The sequence below is a fragment of the Aotus nancymaae genome, unplaced genomic scaffold, assembly GCF_030222135.1.
Source record: "Aotus nancymaae isolate 86718 unplaced genomic scaffold, 86718_ANA_hifiasm-v0.15.2.pri h1tg000006l, whole genome shotgun sequence".
Lineage (NCBI taxonomy): Eukaryota > Metazoa > Chordata > Mammalia > Primates > Aotidae > Aotus > Aotus nancymaae.
The window spans coordinates 93,864,286-93,875,440 of record NW_026988417.1 but is presented as its reverse complement, the minus strand read 5'-3'; the positions used below and the strand labels follow the sequence as shown (position 1 = coordinate 93,875,440).

The following is an 11,155-nucleotide window of genomic DNA, read 5'->3' as shown; positions in this document are numbered from 1 at the left end:
GACGCTGCCTGACCATCTGCAAGAAAGCTTGTCAAGAGAGGCTCACAGTGGGAGGCAGGGCACATCAGGTAGCCTATGAGATTTTTTCCTACTTTGTTAAGGACTCAAATATTTATTGATTGACATATACTATATATTTATATACACACACATATATATAGAAAGAGAATGTTATTATACAAACGAACAATTTATCAAAAAGCTGTCCTGAAATCTTCAAATTATTCAAAGGAGCTGGATTAGCTTTGACAGAGCCTAGGATGAATCCCACCAGGTGATATGTCCTACACCCAGTGAGAAATTTTTTTATGATAATCTTGTTTTGATCATTATACTTACTGGAACCTTAATAAAAATATTCAAGTAGTATTCATCTCTTCTTACAATGCATGATTGGGGTGTTTTAATTGAGGGAAAAGGACTTGTTGAGAACTCTGAACACTTTCTTTGTACTAAAGGTTATATACAGTTTCTTGCATGCCATCTTCCACAATAAACACACTGGATTTACAGTTGTTTATAATCTCAAGTTATAGTTCCTTCATTCTAAGAAGCTGGTAACAATACTTAGCTATTCCGGCTAACAAAACAGTCTTCATGCTGGTCAATTCTGTCATCTCTTTTTTCCATCTTTGCTTCCTGTCTGTATTATTCAGGACTCCTTAGACAGCACAGGATAGAAATAGACATTAAACCGATTCAAGCAACAGAATGGAAATGGTTGGTTTGCAGCACTGCAAAGAACACTGATGAATCTCACAAAACTGGAAGAAGCCTGCCAAACACAGAGCTTGGAAGCCAGAGTCCAGTATCACCAGGAACTTCCTTTCTTGTGCATCCATCTCACGTCTCTGCTTGGCTTTTGTGTAGATTGACTTTTTCCAATGATAGGAAAAGTGGGTGCTGGTGACCAGAAATATACAGTCTCCCAGCTTAGCAACCCTGGAGAAAGATGCCCAGAAAAGCTCTGGCTGGCCAAAGCTGGCCTGAATGCCCACCCCATAGACTGATATTGAGGTCTGCTGGATGTAGTCATATTACTCACTAGGCTATTTTGTGGCTAGGGGCAAAATGCTCTGGGGATAAGACTGGGGAAAGGTACATGTCGTGGCCAGGCACAGTGGCTCACACCTGTAATCCCAGCCCTTTGAGAGGCTGAGGCGGGTGGATCACGAGGTCAGGAGTTTGAGACCAGCCTGGATATAAAAAATTAGCCAGGCATGGTGGCATGCACTTGTAATCCCAGCTACTTGGGAGGCTGAGGCAAGAGAATCACTTGAAATCGGGAGGCAGAGGTTGCAATGAGCTGAGATTGTGCCATTGCACTCCAGCGTGGGTGACAGGGCAAGACTCTGTCTGAAAAAAAAAAGGATGCATATCATACAGAGAAATCATTAGAAGCAATACATGAGGCCAGGTGCAGTGTTGCGTGCCTGTAATCCCAGCACTTTGGGAGGCCAAGGCAGGAGGATCGCCTGAGCCCAGGAGTTCAAGGCTAGTGTACCTGGCTGTGGTGGTATGCACCTGTGATCCCAGCTACTCAGGAGGCTGAGGTGGGAGGGTCGCTTGAGCTCTTGAGGTTGAGGCTGCAATGAGCCGAGATTGTGCCACTGCACTCTGGCCTGGATGACAGAGTGAGACCCTGTCTCAAAAAAAAAAAGGAAAGGCCGGACTCAGTGGCTCATGCCTGTAATCCCAACACTTTGGGAGGCCAAGGCGGGCAGATCACGAGGTCAAGAGATCGAGACCATCTTGGCCAAAATGGTGAAACCCCGTCTCTACTAAAAGTACAAAAAATTAGCCGGGCTTGGTGGTGCATGCCTGTAGTCCCAGCTACTCGGGAGGCTGAGGCAGGAGAAGTGCTTGAAACTGGAAAATGGAAGTTGCAGTGAGCCAGGATCGTGCCACTGCACTCCAGCCTGGCAATAGAGTGAGACTCTGTCTCAAAAAAAGAGGAAAAAAAAACAGAAAGAAGCAATGCATGGGGTCAGTATAAGAGCTGTCATCTTGGCCCTATATGCTGCTCAAAATATGGACTTTGTTCACAGAGGTTTCATCACTGGCTTCTGTGGATATATTGCCTCTAGTATATTCTTTGTTATTTTCCCCCCAAGATGGAGTCTTGCTCTGTGACCCAGAACTGGAGTCCAGTGGCATGATCTCAGCTCACTGCAACCTCTGCCTCCCAGGTTCAAGCAATTCGCCTGCCTCAGCCTCCCAAGTAGCTGAGATTACAGGCACCTGCCACCATGCCCAGCTAATTTTTGTATTTTTAGTAGAGACGGGGTTTCACCATGTTGGCCAGGCTGGTCTTGAACGCCTGGCCTAATGATCCGCCCGCCTCGGCCTCCCAAAGTGCTGGGATTACAGGGGTGAGCCACCGCACCCAGCCGCCTCCAACATATTCTTTAACGTTGTGTCTGCCATTGGACATAGATTACTGTGATTTTCTGTCCCATCAAAACAAATGCTGGTTTCTCTGCACCTTTCCATAGAAATAATATCACTGGAAACTTGCAGTGGTATATGAGTCATTCTACAAGCCTTTACCACTTTCTGCTGTTAACTGGACATGCTAAGGGACCTCTTTTTATCATGTATAACACCATGAGCATTCTTCTAGCAAGAGTAGCCTGGCACATTAATGCTTTCATGCTTAATGTCTTGTGGGTGATATTCAAGTTTAATGTAAAATCTCGTTTGTGGCTATCTAATTGCTTGGTATTTTTAATTTCTTTCCTCAATTAATGCTGTGATTCAGAGTATCTTCTTTTTATGGGGCAATCCCTCCTCTAAATTCATGAACAATGTGCTTATTATTTGTGCTAAGATAATATTTTTCCCTCCCAGCTGCAGCACTCTGATTGTTTCATTCTATCTCGGAAGGCCTGAGATGACCTCTTCTATGCGGAGCTCAGTCCTTGCCCCCTCTGTGGGCCTGCCTGTCTTTTGTTGCCTTAGAAGAGACTTGGCCTTCAATGCCTCATTAGCCTTATGGGTCTCTAGTCCACTACCTGAATCTAATCCCCAATAGCTTATCTTCGCCATTCTACGACCTAGTAGCGAACTTTCTCACTGTGGCTCCCTTAGCAGAGGTAAACTCTTGACAAACCCATAAAGCAATTGATTTTTTTTGTTTGGTTTTGTTTCTTAGTGGTTCTCTGCTTGAAATGAAGACATTGAAGGGTATTCATCTTTCTCTGTCCAAAAGCCTAGCCACTACGTTTTAACGCCAGGCACAGTGGCTCATGCCTGTAATCCCAGCACTTTGGGAAACGGAGGTGGGAGAATCACTTGAGGCCAGGATTTTGAGACCAGCCTGGGTAACATAGCAAGACTCTGTCTCTAGAAAAACTAAAAAATTAGCTGGGCACAGTGGTGCACACCTGAAGTTCCAGCTGTTCTGGAGGCTGGGGTTGGGGGGATTCCTTGAACTGGGAAGTCGAGGCTATAGTTAGCTATGATTGCACCACTGCACTCTAAGCAGAGTGAGACCTTGTCTCTCAAAAAAAGAAAAAGAAAAAGAAAACAAGAATTTCATTGTAAACCCTGTTGTCACAACATATCAACCTGTTTTTGTATTTTGTAGTTTTTAGCTTCCTTTTGTTGCCTTCTACTAATAGATTAAAAAATTTCTAGTACTGTGATCCAGATTCCTTAGAGAAGAATAAATAAATCGAGAGCTATTTACTTGTAAGTCCCCATTTCCAAAGGGAGAATGAGAGGAATCACTAAGAACTTAGAAGAAAAAGGCAATAATTATGTTTGTTTTACTTTAGCATTTAAATCAAAGTGAAAATGTTGCTTTCATAAAAAATGAAAGCAATAATGTTTTAATTAACAAGGGAATACCAATTCTTCTAAAAATAAATATTTTTCTGTAATTATTAATTTTTTTTCCTTAATTACTTTCTTAGCTCAGAAAGGAGGACAGTTATATGCTGGATGCTTTATGAGTACAGCTTTAAAATGTCATGATTTTTTGCAGCACTGTAGCCTACCAAAAAAAACCACATAATAAATTGTATTGACAAGGTTTTCATGCTTAAACCTACATTTTATGGTACCATTATCCCTGAACAAATTGAGACACAATATTTCATTAGACTGGACAGAGACATATTATTGAACATACAAGAGAATATCAAAGGCCATATCTTTTAGCAAAGAGGATCAATATTAGGTTTCGTTTGTGTAAAAGAATACTTTCTGTATCATGGCTATATCATTTATATTAGGTTTGCTTTTTGTTTTATTTTGTTTTGAGATGGAGTCTTGCTCTGTTGCCCAGGTTGGAGTTCAGTGGTGCCGTCTCAGCTCACTGCAGCCTCTCCCTCATGGGTTCAAGCAATTCTCCTACCTCAGCCTCCCAAGTAGCTGGGATTACAGGCATGTACCACCATGCCCGGCTAACTTGAGTATTTTTAATAGAGACAAGGTTTCAACATGTTGGCCAGGCTGGTCTCAAACTCCTGATCTCAGGTGATCTGCCCACCTCAACTTCCCAAAGTGCTGGGATTACAGGCATAAGCCACCCCCACCTGGACTTAGGTTTGTTTTTCAAACATCTAAAATGCATTTATTTTAAAGGGATGTATTTCAAAGGTACTGTTTTTTATAAGGACTTTAATATTTAGAGTCATTATATTTAGAAAAGAAGAGGTTCATACTCAGATTTACAAAATACATCTCAGAAATGGATTCTGAGACAGTTCTGACAATAGTTCTGTGAAGTCATGAATTACTTATTATAATAGATGGCATGCAATTTAGTGGCAGTAAAATATCTGGGATTGAAATTCCACCCAAACACTCCCCCATTTTCTGCCATTAAAGATATTCATTTGTCACAGAGAATCTAAAGGTTTATAGGACTTTTATAAGAGGAAAAACTGAATATTTCATGTAAATATTAATTATAACCAACTGGAGTGCCTATATTAGTATCAGACAAAGTAGACTTCAGAATAAGTAATGTCACCAGGCATAAAAAAGGACATTACATGACAATAAAAGGGTCAATTCATCAAGAGAAGGTAGCAACCCTAAATATATGTCAACTAATTATAGAGCTTCCAAATAAATAAAGCAAAAATTGATAAAAATGAAAGAAGAGGTAAGCAAATGCAGTTATTGTTGGAGACTTCAACACTCATCTGAGTAATTGATAGAGCAGATAGAAAATCAGGAGGGATATAGGTGTTTGAATAGCAGTAACTTGGCCAACCTAAGGTGTCTGTGTAGGAAGCTCCACTCAACATCTAAACACACATACGTTTCAGATGCACCTGGAACATGCACCGAGCTAGATGAGTAGATCCTCTCATATTTAAACCTAAACATTCAATACTGACATGAAAAGTATTTGTTCACTGGACAATAGTGTCTGATGGTCAATATCCTTGGATTCCAGTTGTTTCTACCAATCTTCACCTTTACTCCTTTGTTTCCAAGTGGTCTTACAAGGAAAGCAAGTCTCGGACCTGCTTTGTTGAGCCAATAAGAATCTAATAGCAAGTGGGCAGCAAAGCAGCCATACTGACCACTCTCAGACGCCCCGACAAGCACATCCCACAAAAGGTTCCCTCCAAGGCAGGTGCAATGATGTTTTGTTGATAGGATCAGAAAACTTCCTGAGGTTCAATAGTCATCCAGTGAAGGCGGGATCACAGGATCGAAGGGAGCCCAACACCAAGGGGTTACTTGGCTGTGGGTCCTAAGCAAGATTCTTATACCTCATTTATTCAAGGGTAGTAGAGTCTGTAAAACCTTTCTTTCCCACCACACGCCTAGAAGATTGCTAATTTCACCAATGATATATTCCTTATGCTAATTCACAATCCCTGTGGCTTAGATTTGGTCATCAATATTTGAAGTCTTGCTGAATCCACCTCTCAAGTGTAGATTGCCAACTGAGGCAGTTCAAATGCTAATCAGCCACCTCTAAGGCATAAAGTTCATTCACACTTACACATACGCTATACTCTATACTAATTATCAATACATTCCATCAGATTAATCAGCAGTATATAAATCAGTATGCTAAAATTATTACAATAATTTAAATTAATTTACACAAAAAAATCTCATAATAGAATTGGGCATGCATTGGGATGGGGGAAGGCTCAGAGCAGTTAAACAAATTTATGATAGTAAAAGGAAGTCAGAAATGATGAGATTTTCAGCAAACCAACATTGGGGTAAAGACACTTTCTTTTGACATTTTTTTTTGTTTTTTACCATTTCTTAATAACTATAACTACCACTTTAGTTTTTCTAATAACAAAGAGCAAATGGCTATCTATATGTAACAGAACTTACCTTTTTTTCTTTCTTTTTTTTTTTTTTGAGATGCTCTCACCCAGACTGGAGTGCAGTGGCGTGACCTTGGCTCACTACAACCTCTGCCTCTTGGGTTCAAGTGATTCTTCTGCCTCAGCCTCCCAAGCAGCTGGGATTACAGGCGCATGCCACCATGCCCTGCTAATTTTTGTATTTTTGGTAGAGATGGAGTTTCGCCATGTTGGCCAGGCTGGTTTCTAACTCTTGACCTCAAGTGATCCACCAGCCTCAGCCTCCCAAAGTGCTGGGATTATAGGCATGAGCCACCGCACCCAGCCTAGAATTTACCTTTTTTTAAAACATCTATTAAAATGCCGTGTTTGATAAAGGTAATAATAATTTTTAAATTGACATTTGTTTGACAGTAGAATTTCAATTATCTTAATTTTAGGGGTGTAGGAAAAATATTCTCATTTCATCATGTATAAAAATCATCCTATTAACATAAGACATATTGTTAGATGCAATACGGCTCTATCTTTTTTTTTTTTAATTTAAATCATGGACAGTTACATCATTAAATTGTATTCATTTGATTGAGGCGTTGAAGAACTCTTCACCTCCCACATCCCAATTTTAACACCTACTCTTTGCTTTTCATTTTGTATATACCAGAGTGACTTATCTATTTATAATTATTGGCAAATTTTCCAAGAAATTTCTCTAGTGGTACAGTAAAATATGCTATCACAGGCCTCATTTTTCTTTGAAGGCTTCTGTATTATCCTGAAACTCCATATGAATTGTGTATGTGAATCCACAGTCTTCCTCTCCAGAACCACGCAGCTGGTCACTGTCTGAGCTGTGCCTCCTCGTCACTGCTGCCGCCCTGCTCGGAGGTCTGCTGTTCCGGACCTGGCTCCCAACTCTGAGGCCTGTATCACTGTCGGCTGCATCCGTTTCCATGACTTTCTGGGAGACTCACAGGACATTCTCTTCTCCCACCCTCGGTACTTTACCCCAGCGTGCGCCACAGAGCTTGGCAGAGCTGCAAAGCTGGCATCAGAATTTGCCAAGAGGAATGCTAAGTTGACTGCCCTTTCAACAGACAGTGTTGAGGACGGCCTTGCCTGGAGCAAGGACATCAATGTTTACAATGGTGAAGAGCCCACAGAGAAGTCACCTTCCCATCATTGATGATAAGAACCCGGGACCTTGCCATCCTGTTGGGCATGCTGAATCCAGCAGAGAAGGATGAAAAGGGCATGCCTGTGACAGCTCGTGCTGTGGTGTTTGTTTTCAGTCCTGAGAAGAAGCTGAAACTCTCTATCCTCTACCCAGCTACCACTGGCAGGAACTTTGATGAGATTCTCAGGGTAGTCACCTCTCCAGCTGACAGCAGAAAAGAGGGTTGCCACCCCAGATGACTGGAAGGATGGGAATAGCGTGATGGTCCTTCCAACCACCCCAAAGAGGAAGCCAAAAGACTTCTCACTAAAGGAGTCTTCACCAAAGAGCTCCCATCTGGCAAGAAATACCTCTGCTACACACCCAGCCTTAAGTCTCTTGGAGCCAGAGGATGTCAGCTGCCAATCATGTTTTCCTGCAGTAGTTCCACAAAAACATCCTGGTATCATCACAGCCAAAGTTTTCAGGTTGCTATACAACTGGCTTATTCAATGAAAATGTCACCGAAAGTTTCTCGGGATTCTTTACTCTGCCTTGACCAGCACTCAGTTCTCTTCACACACAAGCACTCGCTACTGGTTCTCTTTGAAATACGTTCCGTATTTGAAACTCAGATCTTGTTGGATCTCTGCAGGGCTTGTGACCAGTGAGGTCATACTGGCTGATGGTTGAGGAAGCTTGCTTCACTCCATCAGAGAATGACTATCAATTTTTTTCTAACTGTCCTATCACATCCTCTCTTCTGTCACCCATTTTGAAGGGCGGCAGAACTTGAGGTTCGACTTCCTCTCTAAATATCCAAGTATAAATCCGAGGAACGAAGAATAATCCAGATGCTCTTTAACAGTCTGTGTTTTGATCACAGCTGGGAGAAAAAAGCTTTTTAATTCTGTACCTTTCTAGTAGATGACTAAAGTGAAGAGCAGGGGAAGAGACCTTCAAATATTGTGCTATAAAAAATTTGTGTTAAGTTTCCATCAAAATGCGGAGACTGCAGAAAAATCCTCCCTCGGCTTCCAAGGAGTTATAGCGGTGTGAGCAATACTAGTGCCACGTGCCTTTCACACAGGGTTTGCATTTTTCAATCTGCTTCTGATGATGTACATGAAAGAGTACACCATGTGATGAGAGAATGATGGAAAAGCTTTTATTACAGAACTCGTCTTGCAATGGGTTGCTATTTTCTGGATTTTACTTTTTAGGGAACAAGAAATAAAATCCTTTGTTAAAACTGAAAAAAAATACAGAATGTATCAATGTCTATTTTAATATGTTAATATTGAAAACTCTGATTGCCTAAATCACTTCTAGTTTCTGTATGTGTATCCAAACTAATTCAGAATCAGGAAGTTAGAGGATACTTCTAAAAAGACATTTAGAGGTGGTTGTGAAGGATGAGAAATGCTCCATGAACTCACTGTTTTCTCCTGGTAGGCTTAAGAGGCTGTATCATTCTGTTCCTCAGTGCCCATCTCAATAAGAAGCAGCAGCCTCTCCGCTCCGTCTGGAATCTGTCTGGTTCAGCCCGCCTGCCTCCACTCCTGCCTCCACCATGTCCATCAGGGTGACCCAGAAGTCCTACAAGGTGTCCACCTCTGGCCCCCAGGCCTTCAGCAGCCGCTCCTACACGAGTGGACCCAGTTCTGTGTCAGCTCCTTGAGCTTCTCCCGAGTAGGCAGCAGCAGCTTCCTGGGTAGCCGGGACACAGGCTATGGTGGGGCCAGCGGCATGGGCATGGGCATGGGAGGCATCACCGCCATCACAGTCAACCAGAGCCTGCTGAGCCCCCTTAACCTGGAGGCAGACCCCAACATCCAGGCCATGTGCTCCCAGGAGAAGGAGCAGATCAAGACCCTCAACAACAAGTTTACCTCCTTCATCGACAAGGTGCGGTTCCTGGAGCAGCAGCACAAGATGCTGGAGACCAAGTGGAGCCTCCTGCAGCCGCAGAGGACGGCTGGGAGCAACGTGGACAACATAAGTGAGAGCTACAGCAACAACCTGAGGCACAGCTGGAGATCCTGGATGGACGTGGCAACATGCAGGGGCTGGGGGAGGACTTCAAGGACAAGTGTGAGGATGAGATCAGTAAGTACAGATATGGATAATTAATCTCTCCTCATCAGGAAGGACGTGGATGAAGCTGACATGAGCAAGGTAGAGCTGGAGTCTCGCCGGGAAGGGCTGACTGACGAGATGAACTTCCTCAGCAGCTATAGGAAGAGCAGACCCGGGAGCTGCAGTCCAGATCTGGACGGTCTGTGGTGCTGTCCATGGACAACAGCCGCTCCCTGGACATGGACAGCACCGTCGCTGAGGTCAAGGCGCAGCAGGAGGAGACGGCCGGCCGCAGCTGGGCTGAGGCTGAGCCTGCACCAGGTCAGGTATGAGGAGCTGCAGACACTGGGTGGGAAGCAGGGGGATGACCTGCGGCTGCAGAGACTGAGCTCTCCGAGGTGAAGCGGAACATCAGCGGCCCCAGACGGAGGCGGAGGCCTCGGAGGCCAGAGGGCCTCCCTGGAGGCCGGCATTGCAGATGCGAGCAGTGCGGGGAGCTGGCCCTTGTGGATGCCAACGCCAGGCTGTCCGAGCCGGAGGCCTCCCTCCAGGACGGGGGCAACTGCGCGAGTGCCAGGAGCTGAGGAACGTCAGGCTGGCCCTGGACATGGAGGTGGCCACCTGCAGGGAGCCGCTGCAGGAGTCGGGTGCAGAACGTGGGCATCTGCGGGGACCCGTGGCCGGGCAGGTGGCCTCAACTCCGGCTCTGGCCCTGGCGCGGGCTCCAGCTCCTTCAGCCGCACCAGCACCTCCAGGGCCGTGGTTGTGAAGAAGATTGAGACCCGAGATGGGAGGCTGGTGTCCGAGGCCTCTGGCGTCCTGCCCATGTGAACAGCTGCACCCGCCCCTCCCAGCCCGGCCCAGAGCCTGGGGAGCTTGGAACCGGGGACCCCCTGAGGCTCAGCACCAGCCCTCAGCCCACTCAGGGGAGTTTACTGCCTGGGGACCCGGCTTGCCCATGCCTCCAGCTACAAAACAATTTGGTTGCTTTTTTTTTTTTTTTTTTTTTTTTTTTTTGGTCCAAAATAAAACCTCAGCTAGCTCTGCCAATTGTCAAAAAAAAAAAAAAAGAGAGAGAGAGAGAGAGAAGCAGCAGAGGAATTTTGTAAATAAGCATTTGCTCCATCAATACGAGCAGGATTAGTTGTATAAGGAACAACCCAGGGCATGAAAGGGTCTGTGGAGTTTCCTTTATTCCTAAAAAGCCAGTCTGCAGGAATCGTCTCCCAGGTTTAGACCTGGAAAGTTTAGCAAGTTATGAAGTCTCCCACTATAAAAAAAAATTATAATAACTGTTGATGCAATCTGTTGCTCTTTTGGGATAATTGCCTTCTTGGAAGCAAAGCAAGGACCCCGTGGATGAGGGACTACAGAAGCCGCAGAAGACGATGTAACATTAGCTGTCCCTGGGAAGAAAACTAGATGGCTTGAGGTCAAGGGTAAGAGACTTCCTTTCACCATTGCCCTTGTTTCATTTTGCTTTTAGTACCACTTACATGTATTATTCCTTTTAGAAAAACAAATCATGATTTTTTTGGAGGCGGGGAGATGATGTCTCGCTCTTTCACCAGGCTGAAGTGCAATGGCACGACCTCGGCTCAGTGTAACCTCTGTATCCTGGGTTCAA

The 11,155-nt window shown here is 44.3% G+C and overlaps 1 pseudogene; it reads left to right on the top strand.

Moving 5' to 3' along the window:
- The first annotated feature begins 4,592 nt into the window (after positions 1-4,592).
- Positions 4,593-8,120, top strand: LOC135269523 (peroxiredoxin-6-like; annotated as a pseudogene).
- Positions 8,121-11,155: the final 3,035 nt, after the last annotated feature.